Source organism: Neolamprologus brichardi, chromosome 23 (genome assembly GCF_056152115.1).
Source record: "Neolamprologus brichardi isolate AB-2024 chromosome 23, ASM5615211v1, whole genome shotgun sequence".
NCBI classification, from domain to species: Eukaryota; Metazoa; Chordata; class Actinopteri; order Cichliformes; family Cichlidae; genus Neolamprologus; species Neolamprologus brichardi.
This window is the reverse complement of record NC_142125.1, coordinates 18,859,913-18,874,175: the sequence shown is the minus strand read 5'-3', so window position 1 is coordinate 18,874,175 and position 14,263 is coordinate 18,859,913.

The following is a 14,263-nucleotide window of genomic DNA, read 5'->3' as shown; positions in this document are numbered from 1 at the left end:
TCACAAGTACTACAGTTTCATACCATCTCTTCTAGATATATCATAGTCTATGCGGAAGTCGATTAAATTTTCTAAGCTACTAAAATCCATCTTAAGTTCTAGAACTAGACAGAAATGTGTTGAACATTTCACCCAAAAACACCCTCAGTGGGAAAATCAGGACACAACTGCTTTTGCATCTGTGACAATTAGTGACAGACTGTTAACGAACCTTCCTCACACGCACAGAAACCACAATGTTACCTAGTCATGCTGACCACGCCCCCGGGCTGTCAGTCAAACATCCCCTCCCAGGAATGTAAGTTGCACAGTGTGTGTGTGTGTGCGCACACTCAAGTCTACAAACGCAACAACTAGAAGAATGTGTTTATTTAAAGTATGTGAGTGTGTGTGTGCGTGTTTGTGTGTTGGGATGCAGACAGTAACAGTGCAGTTCTGGCAGACGTTCAGGAGTAATCCATCACAGATTAGTCATTACCTGCTTCAGTTGTTAGTCACCTCATTTCACCGCTCCTGCTGTATAGCCTCTGTTGTTTTTACAACTATTTCAAATAACTACCCCAAAACAGCAACCATTTTATGTTTAGCTGTTTATTCTAATACGTTTTTAAAGTGCTGTTTAGATTTTCACCACATACAATGGAGTTTTTTCAGTTTTTTACAGGTTAGATTAATCTTTAAAAGTTAAATTATACAATTTCTTCACTGATCCACACACACTGTAAAAATAGAAACAGGCTTTGGTACGTTCTGTGCATGTAATAACAGTAAAATACTGAAATTTAAATGAAACATAAACTTCTCAATTAAAACTTTAGAAATCTTTTTTTGACAGGAACTGCCTCAGGTATTCTTGAGACTGATCCTTCAAGAGTCCCCATCTTCTCGGAACTTGATTGTTGTTTAAATCTCTCCAGTGTTGCTCTGTTCAGTTCAGGCCTGGGCTTTACGAGTTTTCTATTAGAGAGTTACATTTCTTTGCTGCATGGATGATTTGGATCATTGTGTTGGTTAAATATAAACCCCAACAACTTTCTGCATTAATTTCTGCCTCTACACTGGCTTCTGTTGTAGTTACTGTGGTTGGAAAACACCCCAACAGCATGATGCTGTCACCACCATGTTTCACATTAGGGATGGCGTTAGTGTGGCAATGCTCAGTGCCAGGCTTTTTCCTGATCCCATTGTAGTTCCTGACATAGTGGATCCTGATCTGTTTGTTTGTATGCAAGGGCATAACTTTCAGCATGACTTTGAAATAAATGCAAGTCAGTGTAAAGTATGTTTCAAGCCTGTAACACACATTTTTCCAAAACTTTCCTCTGTCCCCCAAGAATTTAATCTTGGCAACCTATAAAGTGGTGCTTTTGAACTTATGGGCAACCTATGGACATCCAACCCGATATCATGACAAAGCGTGTAATAAACACACTAGTCCACTGTGTCCATTCCATGCTTTGCCTCTTCAAAATGTGAAATGTACGCACATGCAGAAGTTGCAGTAGGTTGCAGTAAGCTGCAGTAACAGCAGAGATATTTTATCTTATGCAAATATTAACACATTTACATGTAAATACACATTAGCCGCCTAGCCTAATCATTTCTGACAATTAAGGACCCTGGAATGTTTTTGCTCACTGCTTTAAATATATTATCTCCTCCTGCTGGTAAGACAATTTCTCCATGCAGTAAAGCAATTTCTGCATGCATGTCCATTTCGCTTTTTGGAGAGGCAAAGCACAAAGTGGACACGGTGGACCAACATGTCTATTACACGTTTTACCGTGATACTGGGTTTGACCATCCCGGGACCAACCCGGCCGATTTATTTTAAAACTCATATTTCATATTTTGTATGGATATTTCAGTCTTTAACTCATAATGAAGTTAAGTAGAAGATTTTTAACTTTCCAACTCTTCCAGCAACAAATCTAATAAAATCTTTTTACATTATTTGTTCTTCAAATTTCATCTACAGTCAACCTTCAGTCAAAAATAGACAACTGGGACAATTGTAAGATCGATGACATAAGGTCAGGTGCAAGGAGAGGCCTGTGTGCAATCATGTGGACTGTGGCAAGTCAGAATTTATTATGCTGATATCATGTGAAAGCAAACAAGTTTTCTTCCCAAACCTCTTGTGAACTCTGCCACACAGAGACACAGTCATCCGCAGATCAGCTGCCTCCATCTGAACAGATGGGAGCTGGTAAAAAGCAGAGAGAAATGAAGAGAGTTTACTCAAACTCAGAGCAACAAAGCGGCCTTCTCCAAGTCCACAAAAGCCATGTAGACTGGTTGGACAAACTCAAATATCCTCAAGAGGATAAAGAGTTGGTCCAAAGATCTGTGAAAGGACAAAAAAAATCAGATTGTTCCTCCTGAATCCAAGGTTTGACTAATGGACAGATTCTCCACTCTCAAACCTTGGAATAGACCTTCCTAGGGAGGCTGAGGAGTGATTCCTAGGAAGGAGTAATCCCACTGTAACTACAGCTCACCATCCAGCTTTCCTTCTTCAAAACGGGAATCACCATCCAAATCTGCCAAGACTAATCTTTGTCTTGGTGCTGCCTTAAACATCCTCACGATATTGCGAAGGAATATTAATCAAAACAGAGCTGCAACATCCAGAGCCTAAAGGAACTGTGGGTGGCTATCTGCCTTAATGATGTCACTCCTAGTGATAGGCAAGTCATGCCCCTCATCCCCAGACTCTGCTTCATTTATGGAAGCCATGTCATTGAGGAGGTCGCCAAAGAATTCCTTCCAAAGCCCAAATATATCCTCAGTTGAAGTGAGTAGCACCCCTGGCCCAGGCACTTATCCTTGGGCTTCCCTTCATTGCTGTTTGTCTGGCCCCTCACCCAAGACCAATTTGCCTTGCGACACCCTACAAGAGGAAAAAGCCCACGACAACACAGTTCCTGGGATTTTTGGGAAACATAAACCTTTCCAATGCAAAAATGTGGCATTTTAGAGAGGGATCCATTAAATTATGATGTTAATGTTTTTTTGCCTTGGGAGACGAAGAAAGAGTCCATGACAACATAGCTCCTGGGGTATAAACAAAAACCTGTAAACAAAAAATGTTCACATCAAATATTAATGAATAATAATGACCACGTGCTTTAATGTCTTTCTAATTTCATATTCTCTCTCCAAAATTTTACAAGTACCTTGGAGCTAAACCAACCAGTTAATCAACTTTTTACGCTTTTCTGTTTCATCATTTAAGTCTTTTTTTTTTTTAGAAGAAGAAGAACAAGCTTCTAAACAGTTGATATCACCCTGTTTTCTTTGACGCTAAATAGTGCATTTAGGGGATTTTTTTGACTGGTTGGTCAGGCAAAATAAGATAATTAAATATGTTGATCTGCTAGCACGGGGCGCCCACACAGACGCACTGAATAATGGTGGCTATTTTCAACATGAGAAGAAATTCATTACACATTGGAAAAGTTTGCCTTTAGGGCATTGTGCCAGACAGGTTTTATAAAAGAGGCTAAACATTGTGAAAGGGCTATTTAAACCCAAAGTAGTTTCTTGTTTATATTTTCCACATCGCTGGCAATAAGCTGGCAACAGTGAGATGAATCTGTCACTCTCAGCTTGTTACATATGTAAGGTTAGAAAGGATCAGAATGTGTCACATTGGATAGTCATCATATTTTACCCAAAACCACTTTCCAATCTCTTCCCGATGCTAACCAGTGAGTTAAAACCAAATGCCTAAATAAAAGACAGTCAGAGAAACAAAAAGTAAAAACTGAACAAAATACCTATTTTGGTAGATAACCTTCACATTCCATGTCTTGAAAGGATGTTTCTAATTTTTCAGATATTGTGCAAATGCAAGAAAGCAGTCCTACATATTTTTTAATATCCACATTGAAAGACATATCCTGGTCAAAACTGACTTGAAGATTCCTCACAGCGTTGCTGGAGGCAAATGTAATGCTATCTAGAAGAAGTATCTGGTTTGAAGCCATGTTTCTAAGATTTTTAGGGCTGAATAAAATAACCTCAGTTTTATTTGAATTTAGAAGAAGGAAATTAGAGGTCATCCAGGTCTTTATGTCTTTAAGACAGTCCTCAAGTTTAACTAATTGATGTGTCTAGTAAGGCTTCATTGACTGATAAATTGAGGTATCATCTGCATGCCTTTGCTTGACACTGCCTAAGGGAACCATGTATAACAAGCCTATTCAAATGGCGGCCCGCGGGCCACATGCAGCCCAGAAGCAACCTGCGAGTGGCCCTGCCTGTGGTCCTGGCAGAAACACAGAGAAAACGCAAAAAAGTAATTGATTAAATTTTTTTTTTTTAAATAAAAATTCCTACAGCGTAGTGTACACTGTGAATGCAACACTATAGCCTAGCAATATTTAACCCACAATGCACTGTGATGTAAACATATTAAATTCTTGTAAAGTGTAAAGTGTACGCAGAGCCATTGCGGGGGGTGGGGGGGGGGGGGGGGGGGGCGGTATAAAAAGAGGGAAAAAAAATACACGCTTGGACACTGCTAGCATGGGGCGCCCACACAAATGCAAAGCAGGAGATGAAGCATCGCTGAATATGTTTCCAAACCAACTTCATTCTAAGCCAAAGACTAGAAAATATGGTGAAGCATATCTTCCCTTTGGCTTCACCTGGACAAGTGCTGAGGTAGGTCTCCCCTGCAGAATTAGTTTTCCCTTCGTGGGGAGCAGCGTTGGGCTCTCCAAATCACGGACAAACAGTATCCCACATTCTTGATTTTTAGTTCACGAACACTTTTTGCAATGACTAACTACTCCTGACATTTTGGAGATGTTAGCTCTTTATACAGTAAAGTCACAGCGGGATACAAATAATATCAGGCTGATCCTGCCACATTTTATTCCCTGGGTTCAAATCCCGGACAAACAGTATCCTACAGCTGTTTATGTTTTTAAACCCATTTTGCACAGAGAGGCATTTTTTGAAAAATGTATTGATAGCAATGTTGAATATTATTACAGAGGAAAAAAAACAACTACACACCGTGACGCCTCTGCCTTTCTAAATGGAGGGACAGTAACTGCATGTGTATGTGAGCATGTAAAACCTGCAGATAGTCAGATTAACAGTAAACAATAACGTGGCGCACAGTGTGACGTCAAAAAAGGCACATACCTTTGACGTTGCGTGACGAACTCTATTCCTCGTTCACACGTAAATGCAAAAAATGGGTTTTAAAAAAATCTCAGTTTTCGGTGATTTGAAATGCCGTTTACGTGTGGACGAAACAGCTGTGTTTTCAAAAATACCCGTGTAGGTGCGGACGTAGCGTAAAAGAGTTAGTAGTGTATTTTATTACTACCTGTAATTTATTGCAGTTTACTTGTATTTGCTTAATTGTTTACTAAATGTTTGAGGTGTGAAATAAACCGCAATGGAGCAAAATATGGGTGTGTGTGGTTGGAGGATGTGTGCACAAACACATCCTCCAACGTGGGGGGCGCAAACATTTTTCTTGTAAAACAAAGGGGGGCCTAGCAAAAAAAGTTTGGGAACCACTGCGTTACACTATCATCGTAATGTATGATGCGACAACAGCATGTCTTTCTCAGTCCAAAAGTTTAAAATTGATAATAAAACCGTCGGTTTAACCCTGCCTGTACTGACAAATATTTTTTCCGCCAAATGCAAATGCCAAACCTATGTGTTTAATTTGCAGTGATTGTGTTGCGGTACTTACGAAGGCACCACAATGACAAACACCAGAGTTCCTGCACAAACTTTCCAGAGAAATCTCAGGAGAGGGCTGCAAAAGTACAGTTTAGTTGCGAGTTTAGTAATCTCACAACCGGAGTTGTACTACCATGATGAGGGTCCTGAACAGCCCAAGAGAGAGCTGCAGCAGCTTCCCTTCTTGTTTGCTGGATCTTGGCGAAGAAGAAAAGGCCTTTCACAGATTGTGAAAAAGTGAAATACTGCATGCTGGCCATGGTGGATGCGGTGATAAGTGACGAAAAAATTAAAGTAAGAGTGACATCTGCTATTAAAAACGTACCCCTGTCAGACAGTTCAAATATTCGTAGAGTTGAAGTTCTGGCTTTAGACGAGTTTGAAATGCTGTTAGATGATCTGAAGAAAACTGATGTAATGTCTATAGCAGAAGATGGGCTCACAGACAGAACTGATAATGCACAGTTGTGCATATATGTCCGTTTTTTGGATGGCAAATTGCTCGGCTTACTACCGTTAGAGGGACACACAGCTGGCGAAATAATGTTTTAGAAGATTTCAGGTTTTTTGAGGAAATGGTCTGGAAATGAAGCGTGTCTGTATACATGTATACTCCATCCATGGCAGGAAAAGTGAGTGGCCAGCAAAATGTTTATTTTAATTTGAAAGGGAATTATCAAAATGTTTTTTGTTATTATTTGAAATGTGTGGTTTGGTTATAGCTCCCTTTTTTTTAAATGGACCTCTTGATGTGCATTTGTGAGAGGTCACCGGATTTACAGGGGGAAAAAGAATTTAAAAAAATACTTGTTTTTTAATACAGTTGTGTGGGTTTGAAATTGATCATGATCTGCTGCTTACTGGCTGCCAAAAAATATCTGGCCCAGATAAATTCCTTGGTTTGAAAATCTGGCCCAACTAAATTTTTAGTTGAATAGCCATGATGTATAATATAATGCAGAATTGGTCCTAGGACAGAACCCTGTAGAACTCCATAAATAAACTTTGTATGTGAAGAGGAATCTCCATTTACATGAATAAACTGGAGTTTCTTAGATATATATGAATCAAACCACTACAGTGCAAAGCTTTTAATTTCTATGGCATACTCTAATAATTTTTAACTTTCACTAATGCTTTGTTCTATGATGAGTTCTGAAACCTGACTGAAATTCTACAAATGAAATACTTCTCTGCAGACGGTCAGTTAGCTATTATGCAACTACTCTTTAAATAATTCTTGAGGTTTTGCTTCCAACGACTCCTGGGTTTCACTAGATGACTTGGGTTTTGAATTACAACCATGCTTCTGTGACCCATAAAGCTAACCTAGTTAGCAAGTAGTTTCTACCCATTTGGGAGCCTCAACTTCCAATTTGTCTAACCCCCGCAAAATCTCTTATTTACAGATGCTTGACTTTAAACGCACGTGCTCACTGAAAGAATTTGGACAGGTTTTTTTCTTAGTATTATCTTAGTACTTTTTTGATTTTAGGAAATTAAGTTCAATTTGGGCCCAGAAATGGTTAATAATATCAGATTTAATAAGCAGACATATCAGTGAAGTATTTCTCACTAGATAAAATTTGCATTGTATTTACAGTCATAAAAACATAACTGTCACAAGCTTAGTAACTGTTTATTTGATCAAAACTCACATGCAAACAAATTCAAACAGAGTCAGCTTGGAAACAGAAGTCCGTATGGTCTCTGAATACTTGGTGCATAACAGATTTGATTGTTGACCTTCGTACAAGCCTCAGTTAACCAAAGCAAATGGAAAAACAGCTCAGTTCAAGCTCAGAACAAGACGAATGGAAATGGTTGCCAAAACTGCAGTAGAGCTGGTCGAACTACACACACACACACACACACACACACACCTTTGACAGTTTGCCTAATTATTCTAAAATTTCTTGAAGTAATATTTTGGGAACATCAAGCTAAAAGCAAACAGGCAGGCAGGCAGACAGATCATTACCTTGTTAAAGGACTTGCACCATTTCTATTATTACTCCAGCTGTGTGTTATTGAACAGTCAGGAGAAATTCCTGCAGCTGCAGACAGGTTTGTGTGAGTTTTTTTCTTTTTTGAACAGGATAAACAAAAGATTCAAATACCTGAAGTTTTAACAGTTTTTAAATGTTCTATGGTTATTCAAAAGTTTAGTCACGCACGTGTTTATGAGTGGTTTGTTGGCACTAAAGTTGAAAATAAAGACGTGTGCGTGTTGTGTGAAAAGGTCAGAGACATTAGTCAGATTGGCTCAGAGACAAGAGAGGAAATATTCCCTTCAAACATGAAACTGTGCAGCAGCCAAAGTCAACAGTTCTGCTATGTTGTTCACCCTGTCAGAGACAAACGGCTCCTCCAATGGCAAGTCACACATTCACATCCAGGCTCACCAACAGCATGATTTACCTCTGATCTACTGAACAAGACGACAGGACAAAGGATCCTTAAAGCCACTGGCTATAAAACACCCTCAAAGAGATTAAAAAATGATAACGAATGATAAAAATTACTTTCGAATTTAAATAGAGTTGTGGTATGTAACCACAAACTGATATATAATGAACATATAATGAACATATAATGATAAAACTTATTGTACCTTCATAGGTACAATGGCTTTGTGACGGGGAAGGTAACTTCTAAAGAATTGCTGTCATACACTTGACTCGGTACTTACTATATGTTGTTTACATTTTTTGTTTGTACCTTCTAGAGACCAATCTTGAAAAAGGATAGAAAGAAATACATTTAGTTGAGTCTTGGCTAACAAAATACTAAACTCAGCTTGCCCTAAGGCTTTACAGGGCAAGCTGATGCTCATTTAACAAAAACCAATGAACCACTTGCAATTTTCACACAAGCACCCACAAAACAACAACAAAACTAAAAGGAGTATTGTTGTCTACAACCATAGGAAGAGTAAGATGACAAAATATATTCAGCTCCAAATATAATTACATATTAATATAATGTGTCACTCAACATGCCTCTCCCATCAGAGCACTCATTAATTCCAGAGCACTACCAAAAGGAATTCCTTTGATGTCATTTTGATGAAACCCTGCAAAGAAATGACGCTACTTCAGTGCGCAGTCCAGCACAAGCACGTCAGAATACTGTGCAAATCATTAAAAGCCCATTTTAATTGAAAATAATACAAAGGCAATATGGTGAATGTTTGGTAAGGTTATTTTGAGTTTGATGACAGCAACACATTCCCAAAAAGACAAGAGTAGCTAAAGACAGCATAAGATGTGTGAGTCATCAAGCATTAAAGGAGCATCCCAATGAAGCTGAGTCTTTCAGATATTTCGCTGTGGACGGGCTCACCACTCATAAGGACTCTCAACATAAAAGCACAAAAACCTAGTGGATTCTATCATCTATGATTCATATTATCATTAAAAATTCAAAGGATCTAGAGAAGTCTTTGCACACAAAGGAAAATGCTTCAAACCAATACTGGACATTGATGGTGTTCAGGTACCACTGTATTAAAAACGAACATGATTGTATGGTAGAAATCACTGCATAGTCCCAGAAACACGTCTGAAAACCATTAGAGGTGACTACAGCTCATTACTTCATCATACATAAACTTTCTCATGCAAAGAACATAAAAAAAATAAATCAAGCTAACTTCTCTAAATCCATGCTCATTTTAGATTGACTGAGGCCAAATGGGAAACTGTCTTATGGTTTGACCAATCAGAATCTGAGATTCTGTTTGGAAATGATGGTCACTGTATCGTCTGGGCTAAAGAAGACAGGAACTATCTAGTTTCTGGTTAACATACTGTTTAAACCCAGCATTGGTGGTGGTATAGGGTATTAGTATACATAGCACTGATAACTTGAATATTGTAAAAGTACTATAAATGGTGAACCACAGCTATGGGTTTAGGGGCAAGACATGCTGCCAACCAAGTAGGGATTGGAACCAGTTCTTTACAAGAAACAAGTTCCCAGTAGTTCAGTTCCTTGGAATTGTTAGCCTGCTTGCCTATCATTCCCGCTTATCAGTTCTATTTGCAGTTGCTCTACAATCAGCTGATTTTAGTCTGTGCGCTGGAGGAGGAAAATATTTGCACAGTCCGCAGGGTGGATATGGACAATACTTTTATTTTTATTCTACAAAAGGATAAAAGTGTGATAGTAAAGTGTATACTGCATCCAAGACAGAAACATCTGCATTATGATGCTACAACTTTGTATCAAGCATCTGCACAGACAGCATGCTAACACTAAGGCTACGTTCACACTGCAGGTCTTAATGCTCAATTTCGATTTTTTTGATCAAATCCGATTTTTTTGTCTGCTCGTTCACACTACAAATAAAATGCGACAGCAAACACGCTCTAGTGTGAACGCTCAAAGCGGCCCGCATGCGCAAAAGAAGACGTCACACACAACGCGCTCTGTTTAGACCCAGACCAAACAATATTGTTTGACTGATGGCCCTAAGCAAAAATTGGGAAACTTCACGTTTCCCAATTTTTGCTTAAGTTATTTTGGTATTTACATAATAATGTAAATAACCTAATAATTATCCTTATTGCTGTTTTAGAGAGGAGCGGTGCTTCAATGGATAGTTGCAGATTTCTGTCAGAATCGGCAGATTGTACAGTATAAATAAAATGTTCACGTTTCTCCAACGTTGTCTTCCCAACAGTTTCACTGACATCTACACGGGATGGCCAGGAAGCGTTTGCGACGTCTTCTCGGTGCTTCTCCAGCGCTGATAATTGTCGTCTGTCTTGTGTCAGTGACGTAAAAGATGGATTTATTGTGACATGGCCATTCAAACAGCAGTCGCTTTCTAAAACATCAGATATGTATCGGATTCAGTACCACATATGAAAGTGACTCAGATCGGATTTGAAAATATCGGATTTGTGTTGTTCACACTGTCATACCATGATCGGATATGGGTCGCATAGGGTCAAAAAAATCGGATTTGATGCGCTTTCGCCTGCAGTGTGAACGTAGCCTAAGCCACCCGAGAACCCAAAGTGATGTTAAAGCTGAGTGAATGATGACCCCAGACAAGGAGTCATCTGTTTGTTGCCTGAATTTTAACAGATGTTTGACTGCAAACAGTTTTGACCTGTTCATGTTTCTAAAGGAGAATCACTGCAGTGGTCACTGATCACAAGTCTTTTGTGGTGTTTTTTCATCTTTGCTTTGTGCTGTCAGCTTTGTGTTTATACCTAAATACATAGTGAAAAATCTTATGTGTGTCCTCATTAGGATAGGAATTTGTGTTGGTGTATAAGAAAGTAGTCTGCAGATTTATATGGTTTATTGGCAATTATGAGACAATGCATTTCAGGTAATTTTAAGGAGAAACACTGAAGTAATGTTACGAGTAGTGCAAAGAATTACTTTCTCTTTGGGAATAATTAAGTAACATACTGCTTTAGTTTTAAGAAAAGTCTAATTTTGTAATACATTATAAACAGTTGACCACACAGCATTGAATTAATTTGTATGAATGTGATTTCTTTTATGTGCTGGTTAGCGATGGTGGTGACTCTTAAAGACACTGCAATAAAACCCCCAATAAGAGAATCGAGATGAACTGATAAGTGGTATCGATAATGGGATCCCAATTGCTAAATTCTTGTCCAGTCCCATCCTTACATCCAAGCTATGTGTTTTTCAGGGAAGGTCTTGCTTATTCAGTGAGACTACACCAAACACCATTCTGCAATGATCTAAACACTCATGATCTTGACTGCTTGCATTTTGGACATATCCAGATCTCACAACCATAAGTTCAGGCTGGAATAAAGGTGAACTGGTAAATTGAAGAGTCTCTCTTCACCACTGTATTGCTGCTGAAGCCACACCAATACTCCAATCCATCACATACTCAATCTTTCTACCATATGCGAATAAGAACCAAACATACTCGAACTCCCTTGTGAGGAACTCCCTCGCTTGGGGGAGCCCTCTCCTCCAACCCGAGGAAGCATTCCACCATTTTCCAGAACTCCCATAGTCTCAGACTTGGAGATGCTGACTCTGATCAGAGCTGGTACTAGGCAAAGGGCTCCAGTGCATGCTGAAGGTCTTGCTCTGATTAAAAACCAATAGAGTCACATGATCTGTAAGAAGCAGGGATGCTATCCTGAGGTTTCCAAAATGGATTCTCTCCATATGTCAGCTATGCTATCAAATCCTGTCCATGAATATGAAGCTTATGCATAATTTCAATAAAGATCTGTAATCACTCATCTGCCTGCTTTTCTTGGATGTTAGGCTGCTTTTCTGTTCTAACACTTATTTACACTCTAACACTGACCTCTCCTTATTTAAATCACAAACAGGAGATGAGCGACAAGCTTGGAGGAGTCCAGCATCCACTGAAAACTTGACTTTGTGTGAAGGATGTAGAAACAGCTCTCTCTTTGGTTATACAGGGTGGGCCATTTATATGGATACATCGTAATAACATGGGAATGGTTGGTGATATTAAAGTCCTGTTTGTAGTACATGAGTATATGTGAGGGGGCAAACTCCTCAAGATGGGTGGTGACCATGGTGTCCATTTAGAAGTCAGCCATCTTGGATACAACTTTTGTTTTTTCAATAGGAAGAGGGCCATGTGACACATCAAACTTATTGGTAATGTCACAAGAAGAACAATGGTGTGCTTGGTTTTGTAACCCAGTGAGTTTACACAACTCAGTAACGCACTACAACATTGTTATTGTTAATTGTGATTCATCATTACTCTGTTAATCACTGAGTTGATCAAAAGTAAATCAATAATAAAAGATAAATACTATAAATATAAGAATAAAACCCAAAGAGTATATTTAACACCCCTACTGGTTAGGAAGGAACAAGCCCCTCCTTCCCCTGCTCTGTACCGTCACGTGCTCAGACACAGAGAGAGAGGGAGGTGCATGAGACCATCGCTGATTTTCACCGCCAAGCTTTTTGCTGGAAAAGAACTATTAACTTGATAAATTGAGCAAATATCCATACCGGAGATCTGCATGGACCTTGGAGAAACGGACCTGATTTGTTGTGAACATTTTGGACCTTGAAACCATCGCGGTGAGTCAGAAGCTGTTAAGCTAACCTTGAAGCTAAAAAGCTAACAAGAAGTTAACGGGGAATATAATGGCCCAATTTCAATGTTGTAGATCTGCACGGGAGCGGATGAAGTGGACAAGATCCTCTCTGAGAGTTGAACATTAGAAGTGTGCTGGTGAGTTAAACTGGGACTGGGCGAATCAGGCTAATTGAAAAGCTAACTAGCCTGGTGCTTATAGCTGTAGCTGTAGCTGACCACGTTTTCACTGTGGGAGAACACACGGGGCTTCCCACGGAGTTCAGCCATTCTGAGCACTCAGCTTGTGTGCTGATGATATTCTAGTATTACTTGTTGAATATTAAATGCACTAAAATAAGATGATGGAATAAGTTAATTTTGATCTTAAAGGTCATGAATCTACTTTATTTTTGTTACATTTGATGCTCGAGCGGCACTGGATAGATGTCCGTGTGTATTCTTACTGTGCTGATACGTTACCACATACTGTAAAACTACAGCCTGTGGGTTTTGTATATTCTTTTGGTAATTTTATTCTGTACATTGAGTGTAAATAATATATTGCTTCATTGCTATGCAGTGTAAAGCAATGCTCCTGTCAGTGGTTCCCAAACTTTTTTTGCTGGGCCCCCCTTGTTTTACAAGAAAAATGCTCGCGCCCCCCCTCGCGCGCGCGCGCACGCACGCACGCAAGAACACATCCTCCAACCACACACACCCATATTTTGCTCCATTGCGGTTTATTTCACACCTCAAACATTTAGTAAACAATTAAGCAAATACAAGTAATCTGCAATAAATTACAGGTAGTAAGAAAATAAACTAATAAAGTCTTTTACGCTATGTCCACACCTACACGGGTATTTCTGAAAACGCAGCTGTTTCGTCCACACATAAACGGCGTTTCGAATCACTGAGAATGGAGATTTTTTAAAACTCCTTTTTTGCGTTTACGTGTGGACGAGGAATACAGAGTTCGTCATGCAACGTCAAAGGTATGTGCCTTTTTTCACGTCACGCTGTGCGCCACGTTATTGTTTACATGAGATGAATTGCAGAATGGCAGATAGAGACGAAATACTGTTAATCTGACTATCTGCAGGTTTTACACTCTTACATATACACGCAGTTACTGTCCCTCCATTTAGAAAGGCAGAGGCGTCACGGTGTAATTATTTTACATGTAGTTGTTTTTTTTTTCCTGTGTAATAATATTCAACATTGCTATCAATACATTTTTCAAAAAATCCCTCTGCAAAATGGGTTCAAAAACATAAACAACTGTTGGATGCTGTTTGTCCGTGATTTGAACCGGGGGAACAAATTGTGGCAGGATCAGCCTGATATTATTTGTATCCCACTGTAACTTTAATGTATAAAGAGCTAGCATCTCCAAAATGTCAGGAGTAGTTAGTCATTACAACAAGTGTTTGTGAACTACAAATCAAGAATGTGGGATACTGTTTG